The 15,673-nt window shown below is 39.4% G+C and overlaps 1 protein-coding gene across 10 annotated transcripts in view; it reads left to right on the forward strand.

Moving 5' to 3' along the window:
* Positions 1-15,673, forward strand: part of GREB1 (growth regulating estrogen receptor binding 1) — a 191,611-nt gene that overhangs the window by 91,710 nt on the left and 84,228 nt on the right. For 8 of the 10 annotated variants that reach the window (XR_005596082.1, XR_005596083.1, XM_039529835.1 and 5 more), the window contains one exon: positions 3,554-3,844. The gene's annotated coding sequence lies outside the window, so the exon portion shown is untranslated. Of the gene's footprint in view, positions 1-3,553; positions 3,845-14,431; positions 14,529-14,952; positions 15,063-15,673 lie in introns of those variants that run through there. The other 2 variants (XM_039529836.1, XM_039529837.1) reach the window with 2 other exon arrangements.

The raw sequence follows: 15,673 nt of genomic DNA on the forward strand, positions 1-15,673 counted from the left end.
TTTAAAATATAGCTATCACATTATCCTTTATGTGTGAAAGTCAGCTATCTACCTAGGAATATACTTTGACCCCAAAACAACATATTGTATAACAAATTATCTTGGCAACAAGTACCAATAATTATAAGTAGCTGGAAGGTAATAGCTATATTATAACAGGAGAGTATTATCTCTTACTTGGATGGTATCTTTGGTTGTGTTGTTGAATTATACGAGTAGTTACAAATAGGAGAGCCATGTTATAAAGCTTAAATGGAGAATCTCGCTGGACATTATGGGGTGGTTTTGAAATTTCTAAAAATAAAGGTGGGGCTTTTGATTAGAACCTGGCTTCTAAGGGACAGAAAACACATCAGATATTATTAACTTGCAAAAAGCTCTTCTGAAGGTGTAAATGGAGTCCATTATCAAGTACCATTTTTTGGGGGGGTCAGGACATACAGATACAATGGGTTGATCTGATTGTGCTTCTACTGGTATCAGGAAGTTTTCACTTCAGAAATGGCTAGTAAAACCACTATAAATTTGTCTTCATGAATATGATGCTCATATCCAAGGACTTGCTGGTGCAGGGACTAACGTTGTGCAGACTCAAAATGCAAGTGAAACACAATAAACATTAAAGGGAAAAACAGTGCTGAGGTGCTTAAGAAATTTCAGCTGTTAAAAAAAGGCAGCTCCAATAGCAAGCTGTGTTATGATAACCTAAATCTGTTTAGACTAGAAGCTATGGCATTTATTCCTCCTCTTGCTACTTGAGGTTCTTGGTGTATGAAAGAGAAGAATCCCAGAAGAGGTGACATGACTAAAACAGAGGAAACTTAAGAACAAGCTGAACTTTTGCAGGCATAGTAGAGGTCATATGCTGTTCTTGATTATATCCATTTAACCTATTGACTTGACTTAACTGAGGTTTCATGGCCATACAATTTGGCCTTAAGATCTTGATTTTTTGCTTAACTTTAACAAAGCCTTCAGTTTTATGCCCCAAAACAATTTCAAGCACATTTTATGTATGGTAGAACCTCTATTTTTATGAACTAATTGGGGATTGAGGAGTTCATAAAATCAAAAGGTTCATAAAAATGAATGTCTCAAAATTACAGTAGGTTCAAAGCATAAACGAGTCTGGTGCACTGCATCACTTTCTTTTTGTCCTTCAAACCACTGCAAAGCAACTTCTAATAAGGCACTGGATTGTGAGGGAATACTGACTTGTTCTTCATCATCATCATCATCTCGTTATGTGATTTTTTTTTTGCACCTCCCTTTCTCCCTAATCATCCTGTTGGGGAAAAATGGTTTGCATAATTGGTCATTCATAAGGTTGGTGTTCATAAAATTTGAGGTTCCACTGTAAGTTAGATATCTAAATATCTGATTTGTAGGTGAAATAGTTACTTAGATGTCCACATATTCAGTGTATAACAACTTAGTAACTTTATGTAACAGTAACTGTGTGTAACAATAATTTAATATATCTAAATACCTGATTCATAGGTGGAATTGAATACTTGAACATCTAAGTAACTGTGTGTAACGATTTCAAGAGCCGTTATCAGGGTCAAAGTTAAGGGCGTTATTGTGCCTTTTAGGCACTGATCTGCATCAGAGTAGTATGGGGTTGCACTGCCCCAGCAGAAACTCTGGGGCAAGGCACTATGCCTTCTGGAGATGCCCAGTGTAGAAAGAACAAGTACCGTCTGCTACACTTCTTTTGGAAGAAGTCTGATGGTGATCAGTGCAAGGAGGGCAATTATCTCATGGAAAATGTCTGATTGTGCCCCATGTAACCACACCAATCTGGCCCCACCATTTTAAAGTACAGATTTCCTCACTTGTGTTACTGTTAGCAGTTTAGATTATTAGAAGTGAATATTTCAAACTGAATTTTCTTTTTGGTACTTATGCTGTTTGTTTACTTTTTTGGATTTCTGTCAACTTAGACAACCAACATAGGCTGTTCTGTGTCATCAGCTTACCTTTATCTTTTCAGTTTCACTTTTATATTCTTACACTTTAGCACAGTGCAGGTGATTGGGCCTAAAATTTAGGTTTTGCATGTATATTTTAATCCCTTTTGGACGTAAGCAGCTAGTCAAAGTTTGCAGCCCTGGGGATGTTTCTGGTGGGAATAGGAATTGATGATGGAGTTTACAAGGAATGTATCAAGTCCTGCTTCTCTAAGTACAGGGGGAACCAATGGCAAAAGGAGTAGTCTCTTAGCTTACAGGCCCAAGCTCCTTCAGCCACCACCTCCAACTCAGAACCTCTCTAGGTTTCTCTCAGGCTCACACCATGCTTACAAGCTTCTGCTTTGCTTTTTCAGGCAATCTGTCTGTGGTTCTGTCTTCTGCCTTCACCCACTTCCACATCCCCTTACTCAAAACAATGCCCATACAGTCCAAAGCTCCTGGGCAGGTGCACATAACCCTTTTGTCTTGGGTGAGAGCTTGTGATTAACTTATTCTTACAGTTCATCTCCATCAATATCAAGGTTTTGACTCAACCCTTAACAGGGTTTCCACTAGCTCATAACGGTATTTTACAAACATTAAGTACAACAGAAAAGATGTTCCATTTTTAAAAAAACTCCAGTGGAAATCTCTCTATTTTTTCCACACAGCATATGTATGTACCTCCTAAAGATTCACTTGTGGTCTTTACTTTCCAAATATTGCAGTAGTGTGTTTGTGTATGAGAACTTGAATGTGAAGCTGAATAGAAATGGACTATAAACAAAAATGACACCATCTAATCTGTTATCATTGTTCAGTGTAGCAGAAATGCAAAAAATAAAGTTTGCAGAGTCATAATTCGTGTAAGCATGTACTAAGCCCTATTGACTTCGGTTAGGGTCACTGTTTTCAATGGGACTTAAACATTAATAAAATTAAGCATATGCTTAAGTACTTCATTAAACTGGAGCCATTGGGGAAATAAAATTAGATTTTTTTTAAAAACAGTTTCAGTTTTGATAATCTCTGGTGATGTTACAAATAATGTAAGTCAATATTTTAGAAATATGATTATCACCCTGACAAGTTGTTCCTTTACATGTAATACAATGGCCCCTTTAAATGTAATACTGTAGTTGCTTCTTTGTGCATCCAGCAATATGCTGAACATAAAAGGTTTTCCATATACCTATGTACTGTTTAATTTCCTACCCATTTTATTTAGAAGACACACAGACAACATATTTAACATAAATAGCAACATATTTAACTTTCATTCTCCTGTTAATCTTTCCTTCTGTTAACATAATAGAATCTTGTACAAACAGAAATCTTTTGTTCTCTTCAAGTGTTTTTCTATCTGCATAATGCAAAAGGACGTTCCTGTTTCTTTAAAAAAAAATCTGTTGATGTTAATATTGCTTTAGGCCGACAGATTGATATGTACCTGGCTGGGAGCAACATGACCTAGCAAAACACTTGAGTGTTAATAAGACATAAAGTCATACCATTTATCATGTAGCACAGAGGGCATACAAATTATAGAACAGCTTGATAGGTTGTATGAGAGTCTGATTATTTTGTTTTTGTCGTAGCTGCAGAGCAGATAGCTTTGAAACCTTCCTGTGTTCTACTGGGACAGAAGAATGTTCATGTCATGACGACCTGACTGAATGTTCAGTTGCGCACTGCACTGACTCAGAAGCCTTAAGTGCTCCTAACCTATACTCCAAAGCAGCAGATTCTCCTAAATCAAAGGAAAGAAAACTCCATGAAGAAAGTTACTAGCAGTTATCACAGGTGTAAATCCTCTGGGATTGCAATCAAAATGTGAAACTTTGGGATTAACTCACTGGGTGTAATCAGGAAGAATAACTTTCTTTAAGGTACAGTGTATTTTGCTTTGTGCAAACTTATTTATTTTTATCTGTATCAGTAATATTTTCAAGATGAGAATTTTGTGATGCTAAAGGGATTCCATCAAAATATAAATTTTACCACTATTAATATTATTATTCACACTTCTGCTTCATTTTATGTTACAAATAGCATTTTAAAATGCTGTAATTGAAAGAGTTTAAAAATTGTCAGTGTCTCAGGGTTTTTTTGTTTTTTTTTAACTTTATGCATTTGTCTGTACTGTGTGTATCCTTTGTGTTATCGGTCAGTTCTCCTGTTGGGTGAGTGGCTCTTTCCCACAGAAACAAGGGAGACATTTAAATAAAGTAGAAAATGATTATTTTAAATCTATAAAAGCTGCGTTTAAAACAGGGAACTTGGACAAATGGTTTCAAAACTACTTTCAACTTGTTTGTGAAAAGGCTGAGATTTCATCTTAGTGGTGTCCCTTTAACCAAAGATGCATTGTTCTAAACACTGTGATTACATGTTTTTTCTGATGTAGTACAGTTTTAAAGTAAATTATAAATAGAAATTATTTCCCTTATTTAAATGGTGACTGGATGGTGGTGGATTTTATCTCACAATGAAATAGTATCTTAAGCTATTACTATTTGTTATAACTCTTCAGCAGCTTCATCACAAACAGGATCCAAGATATTTTAGACTCCCTTCTGCTCCAACTTTTAACATGTATTTAGTCTTCTCCATGTAGAACTGTATAAAAGTGTGGGTCAGATTGAGGAAATCTCTGAGGCTGTCCACATGGAGTTCTTCTAGTATTCTACTGGGGGAACAGAATTTGACCTCCTCTCTGGAATAAACTACTGCCCTCAAATCTGGTGGATCCTGTAGGACCCATGGAAACTGAGGGACAACCGCAGAGATCCTTGCCTCCACACTGGCTTTGGACCTTGGAAGGACTCTCACAATCCAGTCCCTGTCAGAATGGTTCTGTGGAACGTGGTATTGGGGTGTGTAGGCAGCACTCTGCAGGAAAGATAATATATCCCAGGCTGTGTTACCTTTTCCTAAGAATCTCCATGGGGCTGGATGCGGGACAATGTGCCCACTTCTCTGTGGCCTGCCCGGTCATCAGTGCCTCCTCAGACCTTTGAAGTATCTCTGTGAAGCCCAGATTAGGTGTGTTTGGGGCAGTACCTAGAGGCAGCTGAACCCCTCTTTTGTCCAGGAGCAAGACGATCTATGCACATAGGGTTCACTATGCGCATGGAGCTGGGAGAGGGTATGATCCGGGCCAATATTATCATGGGAACATTTTCCACTCATCTCCTACCTGCTACTTCAGCCATCCACTCCTAGCCCTGGTTTGCTCCTTCCTGCTGCTCAACAAACTCAATGTGTTTTATATATGTAATTCTTTTTAAGGGAGTTTGAAAGTGGTGTCTGAAAGAGCTGCTTTAATCAAAAGCCAGAAGCTGATCAAAGCAGCACTTAAAAGTCGAACTAGGGTCAGAGTAGAGCTGCTTGACTGGCAATAGGGTTGGGGATCTAGGCTGGGAGAGGAGTAAAGCAAGTCAATTGAACTACAGTCAAAACTGCTGATTAGTGATTTTTTTTCTCTCCAGAGTAACACCTGCAAAGTTTATGAGATCCCGCAGGAAAATCAAATCTGCATTAGAATACATTGTTTCCTGCAGGGAGGAATGTCAAAGCATCTACAGGATGCAATGCTATTGCCTAAACGTATTTATTGCCACATCATATATTAGGCTTAGTCTGCAGTATTATCGCAATGCCGGACTGTCATCCAGCTCTACATATGCTTTTCAAGAAGTGGGTCCTAGACCTGCTGCTGGGCTAGCAAGGGATTAAAGAATGAAATGTATGGTTGGCTATACATTCCTAGACAAAAACCAACCAAACAAAAAAACCCCTTAAACCAGAGTTAGGGCTGAGAATAGGTTTCCAATGAAGACTAACAGTGTTGTCAGAAGGTTATAGTTAAGAAACAAACAGAAACTAAATACCCAAACATCAATAAATGTTCAGTTAAGGATCTCCTAAAATCTTTTTACTGGCCTAGATCTTCTTCCTCCAGTCTATACCTTCCCTAAAATTATGCAACACCTTAATTAAAGAGTCTTGTAACTGCTGTGAGAACCACTGTCAAGACTCACGTAATTCAGACTTAGTTTATGAGCTTCCCCCTTCTGTGATATGTAAAATGTGGGATTTAGAGGGGTTATCAGCATGGTTTTTCTGGAGATTAAAAATTCCACAAATTCAGCAGAATTTACAACTTTTCCCAGACATCTAAAATGAATTATAACCCCCCACCCCGACAGAGTTCCCAGTGTGCATTTTTGAATAACTCTTATATTTAGAAAGTAAACTTTGTGAAAGTAGTTTAATATATGAGATCTCAATAAAGATTTGTGATTAAGACCCATTTGAACTTTGTATGGCAAGATTTATTACAAACTAAAAAAGGTCAAAAACAGAACTTTTTTTTTTCAAAACTGAATAAATATCAAAATTTCAAAACACAAATCATTTTGAGTTATGATATTTCTGGCTTCAAATTTTTCAAATAAATTCAGCTCTGGCTTGGGTCTACCATGAGAAACTTCATGCTCAAAGCAGTTTGTTCTTTACTTTATAAAGTAAGATTTAAAAAAGGCCAAAACTAAGTCTTAAAAGGGGAACTGTTATTCATGCTTAATTAATGAAAGGAGGCTGGTTGTAAATTGGAACCCTCTGTTTCTCCATAGAAGTATAACACCACAAGCTGTAGCATTGCAAATTTCTCTGCACTGAACTGCCAATAATGCCTCAGGCTGGACCACCAAAACTAATAAATGATCATATCCCTTTATTGATTTATTGCTTAGTGGATTTACGCAATATCTAGTTGTGCTTTTTTGTATTGGTTATCTGTAGAGCTGGTCAGAAAATGGTGGTTCATTCCTGTAGAAAATTTAGATGAAACATTTTTCATTTTTGTCAAAACTTCCTGCAGGAATTTCGTAGGTTACAGTGAAAAATTTATCCCTTCCAAAAAACTGATTTTTTTTCCAGCTGAAATTTTTCAGCCAAAGCCCAAAAGATTTTGATTTTTGGGCTGAATTTTTTCCTATTTCAGTGACCAAAAATGAAAAAGAAAATTGGTTGTATGGCAGAAAATGAGCCTTTGGTCTCTTGTGAGTTGTTTGATACCTTGTCTGTCTGAGAATGGCAGCATTGCTTTCCTAGCAGGTTTTCCACTTTGGTATGGATGGTTTGGGGTGATTTTCAAAGGCACAGAGGGCAGTTAGGCAACAATGAGCAGATAAATTTTTCATTAGCAAAACCCTAGCAGGGACAGTTATATATTTATTGCAAAAGTATGTATATTAATCTTTGTGAAGGGTGCCAATGTTAAAGGAAAAAAAACCTCCTTATTTTTCTCACTCTGGGCAAGTACACTAATTTCAAAGCCTGGATTTGAAATAGTTTTATTTTTAATCCAAAATTGCCAGAAAGCCTGGTGGTCCCCTTCCCCCTTTTGAACTCTTCTGCGTGGTATACTTGAAAGTTTGGTGACTTGCATTCTGAATTCTTACTCTGAGATTCTGTTGCCTGGAAACATGAGTCAGCAGAGGAAATCATTATCGGATCACTTTCAGTGCAGAAAAAATCCAGTCTTCATGTTGAACTAGTTTTCAGGACCGAAATAACAAATGAGATAAAAATAAAAAGAACAGCAAAGAAAGTGGCAGCTCAGAGATCAGACCAGTACTCTTACAGCATATATCTTTTTATGGAAACAGAAGCAAAATTGGTTTTGGCTGGACAAAGGGGTAGGATTATTTTCTGTGTCCTGGTCCTGTCATCAGCCTTAATCATCAACCTCTGTGTTCAGTGATGAGATACTTTCCAAACTGATACTATTAGGAAGCAATTTCTGATCTAATTCCATTGGAGAGGTATGAATTCTAAGATAAGATTACAGAAAAGGGTACTGTGGGATAAGATAACTATGTTTGATGTTACAATTTTAAAAGCAACATTAAAGCTTTAATGCTGAGGTGGGGCCTAGAGAATTGCCATAACCTGACTCCTAAGTGAAAAAGGAGATCTTTTCATGGTGAGATTCCATTAGCCTTTTGGAGCCTAATAGGTAAGTGACTACAATTAACACTTTGTATAGATTAGAGCTGACCAGGGTATGACAACTCTGTCTGGTGACAACCTTCACAGTTTCAAAATTTGTTTTCATTCTGCAATGGAATGAGAAGAAAACATTTGGAATGGTTTTGTGAAAAGGATGAGGCTGGGTTAGGGTATTGGCCTAGGTTGTGGGAGAGTCAGGTTCAAGTCCCTGCTCTACCTGATTCAGAGTAGAGGTTTTCGTCCCAAATAATTGCAAATCAGGCTAAGTCTCCCACATCCTAGATCAGTACCCTGACCACCTGGCTTCTCTCTCTGTAAAAACATTCCTGACAAAAGTTTCACAGAAACTGATACAACTTCAAGGAACCAGCATATTTTGCCAAAATTTCACTTTGGCAGAAATGTTCTAGCCAGTTCTACTGTAGATGTGTATAGCCCTATACAAGCAATTAAAACCACACCATAGAACACTACAGTGAATGACAATTCTGTGGTACGCCAGTGACAGCTTCCTTTTCTCTGAAGAGAACTGATATGGTTTTGTACATGGCTGTAGTATTTATAGTCATTTGAATATAATTTTATCAGCATGTAATCTTTAATGTGAGGTTTGTTAAATCAACATGCCTATGCAGCTCCCACCAGAATTTTGCTTAACAACCAGAGTCTAATTCTGTTCTTTTCAACTCCTTTTTCTTCACTTGTGTGTAACTCTGCTCATGAAAGGTGCTGATGGGCATGCCCAGAGAACAGCTCCCATCATTTATCAATGGGACAAGTACAGCAAAGGGAGTGGATATACAGCTTCCTCACACTGGCCTGCCATTGTGTCTCAGTCCTCATTTAAAGGATGGGCTCTGGGAGTGAAAGTGCCCACTTTGGTGTTATTGAGAGTCAAATGGGAACCAATTAGTGCCATTTGTAGAATTTTTTTTTAGTGATGTGTATGGCTAGCCACAGTTGAGCTAACTCAGTTATTTTGCATAAGCAAACCAATCCCTATCAGATGTAGTGTCGTAATTAATGGGTCCTTTAGATGTTCATATTTGATTTCCAGAATAGAAAGGGTGTGAAATGAAAAAACATTTCTAGACACTGTCCCTCTCTCTAATTTAATAAATTTATTGGGATTAACTTCCTGAGTGCATAAGTGTGTTTTAAAAGGACAGTGTCAATTACTCTTGGCAGATTTTAATTTTTTTTCTCATTTGTATTATTCTTAAATACCTAAATACCATGTCTCTCCTGGCTGTTTTTTATCTTTCATTTGGTAACCATATAGTTTCCCCTTCCCCTCCCATATTTCTTGGAAAACACCTGGTTCTACTTAAATAGATGCAGACTCCACTAGCCTCTTTTCCATAACCCCACTTTCTGCAGTCTGTAGGCCCCAGATCCACCAAAAGACTTAGGTGCCTAACTCCCACTTTAGGCTATGAAATCCCAAATCCTCAAAACCCCTGCTGAGCTGACACCTAAAGTCCTTCAGCGCCTAAATTTACAACATTAGGTACCTAGGCAACTTGAAGTTTCTGCCTCTGGGCATGAGTACAACTACCTATGTCTGACAGCTGGCACCTCTTTCATGCAAAAGCCTTAATAGGGATTATCCTACCAGGTGAAACTAAGCATTCCCCACACCTACCTCACATGTGAAACCCTATCCTATAGGCTTGCGCACACACACACACACACACACACACACACCCCAGCCCCACTTTTAACCTTTAGCCTGGTAGTAGGGAACTCATCTGGGCTATGTGAGGCCCTGGTACAATTCCCCTCTCTGCTTAATGAGGAGAAGGGATTTGAACATGGGTTCCCCATTTTTAGGTGGGTGCCCTGACCACTGGACTAGAGAGTCATTCTCTCTCTTTTCAAATGCATAGTTAATTATTTACACACAGTGGAGCAGCTTCAGCAGGAGAGATTTCCCCATCAGACTATCCTAGGCACTCACCAGAGAGATGAGAAGCCCAAGTTCAAATCCCTTCTCATCAGACAGAGTGGGGAATTGAACTTCAGTCTCCCACTTCCTCAGGGAGTGCCATAACCATTGGGAATGGTTCTGGGGGCTCACCTTCCTCTCCCCTTTTCCAGTGAGAATAAGACTGCACACAGCCCACAGATGCAATCACCTTTCTGCAGATTCCCTGTTGGTGGGTTGCCAGGAGAGACAATGCACATAGAGCATTAGTCTCAAAGGTCCTGGTTATCTTCTCTACCCAATAATCCTCCTCCTACAAAGCCTTCTCTTCAGGCTCCAAGAAAAAAGGGTTGGTACCATGGGAGCAGCACATCTGCCTTTCCACACAAGCCAAACTATGTCAGTCCGTGTCTTGGCATTTCCAACTCTCACAAACTTCGGTGTCTTTTAAAAACTCCAGCTCCTCAATTTATATGAATGCCTGAAACTCTCATCTTATTAAATAATAAAAAAGTAAGCTACCCATTGGTGTTTCAGAGGGGAGGGATAGCTCAGTGGTTTGAGCACTGGCCTGCTAAACCTAGGATTGTGAGCTCAATCCTTGAGGGGGCCATTTAGGGATCTGGGGCAAAAATGTGTCTGCAGATTGATCCTGCTTTGAGCAGGGGGTTGGGCTAGATGAGTTCCTGAGGTCCCTTCCAACCCTGATATTCTAAAATGCACACCCTAAAGGTGCCAAAACCAGAAGAAATTGTCCTTAGCCTTGCTACCCATAGTTTTCCCCTCATGTCTTTAGTTTCCCTTATCAGTTTTGTGTAGTTCATAATTTCTAATATATATATTGACTGTTGTCTCCTCAATAATAGCTACATTTACTGTACTATATCAGTTCTACTAAATATACATTCCTTGGCCCAGGCCTGGCACTGCACCTTCTTTCCTAAAGTCCCTATTCCAAGATCTCCAGATAGAAGTAGTAGAAATAATGTAAATATTTGCATTGTGGTAGTACATTATGGTCGAATTGGAGCCCCATAGTACTGAATGCTTTACAAACTTGCAGCCAATTTCTGTATGAGGTTTGCACTTTGGTTGATCTTATTAAACATGGGAGTTCTAGCTGAATCCTCTTCCTTTGACTGGATCTCCTTTTACTATAGTCTTTCCCCTATTCTACCATGATTGATGCCCGAGATGGCTTCCTGGCTGAGAAGGAACTGACTTTGTAACCCTGGGGAAAGGGCCACTGCAGAGTAATGCAAGTGGCTTCCTTTGTCAAGGTCTGGGTAGGGAAAAATTGAACTTGACCTTGAGTCTTGTCCCTGATACATTAGAATAGTAATCCTTAGTCAGAGTGGCCATCCTTCTCCTTCCATATTGCACAAACACCCCTTGCTGCAGGAATTTTGACTATTCCGTGGTTGGAGGTTGAATGTTGATCTCTCTGGATTCACATAGACCTCTTGCTACCACTTTCCATTTTTAGGATGGCTCTTTTCTTGTTTACTGTGCCAGCTATCTTTACACGTGCAAGGCAGCATTGTCTGAGAGATCTCATTATATTGCCCTAAATTACTTTGTGGGAGGAAACATGTATTGCTTTGATGCTGATGTGTCTCAGTGTGATCCTAGTCTCCTGTTTATCATGGATTTAAGCAGCAGTGGAAGGTATTTTTCCTCTGTATCCTCTCCAGGGTGAGTGACAATGTGATAAATCAAAGAGAAACTCTCTATCAGTAGCCAGGATATTGGGCTATTCTGCTGCTGCACTAGCCCTCTCAATTGATCTGGTCACTGTCTCCGATTGTTGCTTGGAATTTCACAGGCATTTAAAACTTCTGCCTGTGCCACCCACTTGTAGCCGAGAGAGAGAGACATAAATCTGGGCTGTAAATGCCAAGTCCGGTGGACCAGGAATATGGGGCTCCCTGTGATCTCTCCTGGAGCCAGGGGTCAGCTTTTGACAACTCAGGTACCACATTCTGGGTAGGTGGGGCTCAGCGTCCCAAGTTTAAAAGAAATGGCTGGTCTTGTTGGTTGGAAGGGATGTCAGTCATCTTACAACTAGTAAGAAACAACCCTTCCATAGCTTGCTTATACTGGCATTAAAAGCCCTCTCTCAAGCTGCTGGGAGAATCGATGAAGGGCTCATTCTGCCTATGTGGAGATGCGGCCAGGAGGCTCCACACACCACCCTGTCCGCAGGCGCAGCCTCCACAGTTTCCATTGGCCTTGATTCCTGGCCAATGGGAGCTGCAGAGCCAGCGCTTGGGGCAGGGGCAGCGTGCAGCGCCCTCTGGGTGCCCCTATGCATAGGAGTGGAGTGGGGACATGCCGCTATTTCTGGGAGCCGCACGGAGCCACGGCAGGCAGGGAGCCTGCCTTAGCTCCGCTGTGCCACTGACTGGACTTTTAATGGCCTGGTCAGTGATGCCGACCGGAGCTGCCAGGGTCCCTTTTCAACTGGGCATTACGGTCGAAAATTGGACACCTGGCAACCCTAGATCAAGGCTCTGATTTTAAACTGCATATGAGTAGGCAGATATTCAGAGACTTAGTAGTAGCATACTGCAAACAATAACCTTATCAATATGGTTCAGTTGATAAGTTACAGTGTTGGGAATCAGGAGACTTGAGTTCTAGTCCTGTCACTGTCCTGCTGTGTCACCTTGAGCATGTCACCTCACCTCTCTGAGTTCTCACTTTCACCATTTGTAAAATAGAGTTAGATTTACAAAGGAGAATAAGGATCACTATTTAATGGGTTCATATGGCCCCTATCATCAGCACATCTTAGCACTTAGATTATGAGTGTGAAGTATTATTATTTCTTATATACATTTGAAAATCCCCCCATTCTGGCCATAACTAATAGAATATTTTTACAACTAATTATTAACCAATGCAATGTTAGAAAGAGCTTACTTTTTTAAATGGCCCTTTCCTAGGGGCTTCCCATTTTTTGCATTTGAAACCTGTTGACTGTTATAAAAATTCAGACTAGCCAGTTAAGACCACGTGTCCTAATTTTCATATTTGGAATGTGAGATATTAACAAAGGACAAGGTCCTTCCTTAGGAATGAAATGGTCACTGACTGGTACCATATAGAAGTGTTTTGGGTGTAGGTGGAATGTGAGTGGCTGAAGGTTCTTTCAGAAATACTCAAGCTAAAAATCACTGTTAATGGAGAAAAATAATGCTTGATTGTTTTCTCACGTATATCAGTTTTACTTTGATGTAACTCATTGACTTTTTTGGAGTTAGGCCTGATTTACACAAGTATAAATGAGAGGAGAATTAGACCCATTAACCCAACAGTTTAAAATGGCTTCACTTTCCCTGATCATTTAATTTACTTGTGTCTGTGATGGTGGTTTCTGAAGTATTCACAGACCTGGAGATGGAATTTCTGATCTTTCCATTGGCTGACTTGCTATGAAAGTGCTGAAGACATATTTTTACATTCCACTTAACAATACACACATTTCTATTCCAAAGAAAGAAAAGATAATAGAGTAACAGGTGTTTTTTTGAGTGGGGCCAAGTTTATAAACTGGAAGAACCTTGAAAATTTCTTATAGAATGTGTTCCCACCTATAAGAATTAGATTCAAATACATTGAAGCATATGATGCTGTAAAAACATAAAATGTAGGCGACAGTGTGTCCTTAAAAACAAACAAAACATGGGTATAGAGTCACCAATAACACTTTCCTAAGTGGACATGATCAGGTCTTACGTATCTCGCAAGTCAAGTCTAATGGTCTCGTTTATTAACTAACAACCTCTATAGAAAAAATGTTTGTAAAATAGATGATTGCTGAATGGCATTTAACTTCCTGATGGTGGCCAAATGTTGGGAGCAAGCAGGCTGACCACATCTTGTTCCAGAAGAAACCATTTGTTATGCAGGATTGTGGGTGTGCTACAACCAGTCATGTAGCACTCAAATGGTGCCTGCCCTTTCACCGTGAAAAGAGGCCCTACCCAGAAATGTTTATAATTTAGTCAGAGAATATCTTGGTTCTGGATGTGGGGGTGGGGGGGTCAGCACGTGAACAAAGTGATAACATTGTTATTAGCAGGTGTTTCATTATTTCCATGTTATTTTTTTAAAATGTGTTATGTAGATGTATGTAATTACACCTACAACTATGAGGCTTGGGGGATGGACTGAAATTAGCATTCATCTTTTGGTAGCTTCATTAATAGCAGCTGTCTTATACCTTTAAGTGGAAAATGTTTAATTCATTTTATGAATCCACCTTGGTTTCCTTTTATATCCCTGTGGTTTGAGATAACATCAGGACAACATTGGCAATGGAAGTGTTTCCTCATTGTCTGCAGTTGTGTTTGGTGTAGCCTGAGGTTAAAGTAGCCTGCAACAGGAGAGAGTACTCTCATTGCACCAGTCCAGCAGGAAAGGGAGGCCTGGGGAGAGCACTGCTTACTCAAGCTGGGAGTTGGCCTTCTGCTTTTAGCAGCGGAAGGGGGATGTGCCCGACCCTTATTTAAGTCCTGAACATAGTCTGGAAGCTCTGCAGCTTACCTGATACCGTTGTGTCTTTGTGGAGCCACACAACAAATTGAAGTCTCCTCTCTTTAGTTCTGTTTTCATCTGACAATGTCAGTGAGTGTACTTAAGGGATGTATGTGCTCATGTGTGAGAGAGATGTCGGCACTGTTTGTTTTCTGTGTACCGCATGCCTATGTTACATGTTGCACACTTTCCTTGTTGGTTCTTTGTGCTTGCCTAATTGTTGTATATCGTTTTACTGGGGTGATATTAAAGTATATAATATCAGACTGTGCCATGTACTGTCACACACAGACAGCAGCTCACTAAAGACACATTTTTGTGTAGAGTAGTAAGTGGCTTAGCTTGTTCAAAGTAAATTTTCTCTTGATTGAGTGATTCCTGGAGGCTACTTCCCCACAGGCTTATTTCCCAAGCAGTATCCAGTGTGGGGACACGGCTGTTCAGTGGTTAGGAATTACTGTCACAAACAGGAAGCATTTCATGCTTTCAATTCACAGTTACTTGAGGAGGGAAAGTTTGTGGGGCCCAGGGCAAGAGTTACTTTGTAGTAGAAAAAAAAAAGCTGACAAGGCTTTGCGTTAGACCAATTCATTGTGTTCACAGTGGGAAAAAGGCAGTAAGTGAGTATGTGGAAAGTAAACTACTTGAATATTCCACTGGATTAGACTATTATGGTTCAGTAAACTACAAAATGAACAAATCACGTGGTTTTACTAATAATAAATGCAATTAAATACCGAATCAAATTGATAACTTATCTGACTCTTGTTCTAAAAACACTTGTGCTTGTTTAGAAGGAAATATATTGTCTCAATGTATTCATAAGTCTCCTGTTAGTGGGGAAAAGATGCCAGCGATACTTTCAGCCATCCTTTTAGACTGGATTTTAGCTATAGGCAACACTATTTTGCTTGGAGAAAACACTTCTAAAAGAATAGTTAAACTGCTCTAACCATGAATTTTAGGCATATGTTATGATGGGCCATTGATTTTTCAATACACATATTCATAACTGTTATCCACAAGACCCTTTAAAGTGTATTCGGTTTGAGATTTGGAAAACACAAAGATTGTTTGACAGATAAGATTACTGACTATTGCAAATGCATCTCCTGAATTGCCATATAGTTTGTTAAATTAGGGAATTACTAGAATCAGTTTTCTAGCAACATCTTCAAAAAGGTGTCAGACCTTGCTGCCTTTCTGTTGAATTACAGAATGCTGTTACTTA

The sequence above is a fragment of the Mauremys reevesii genome, linkage group 3 (genome assembly GCF_016161935.1).
Source record: "Mauremys reevesii isolate NIE-2019 linkage group 3, ASM1616193v1, whole genome shotgun sequence".
Lineage (NCBI taxonomy): Eukaryota > Metazoa > Chordata > Testudines > Geoemydidae > Mauremys > Mauremys reevesii.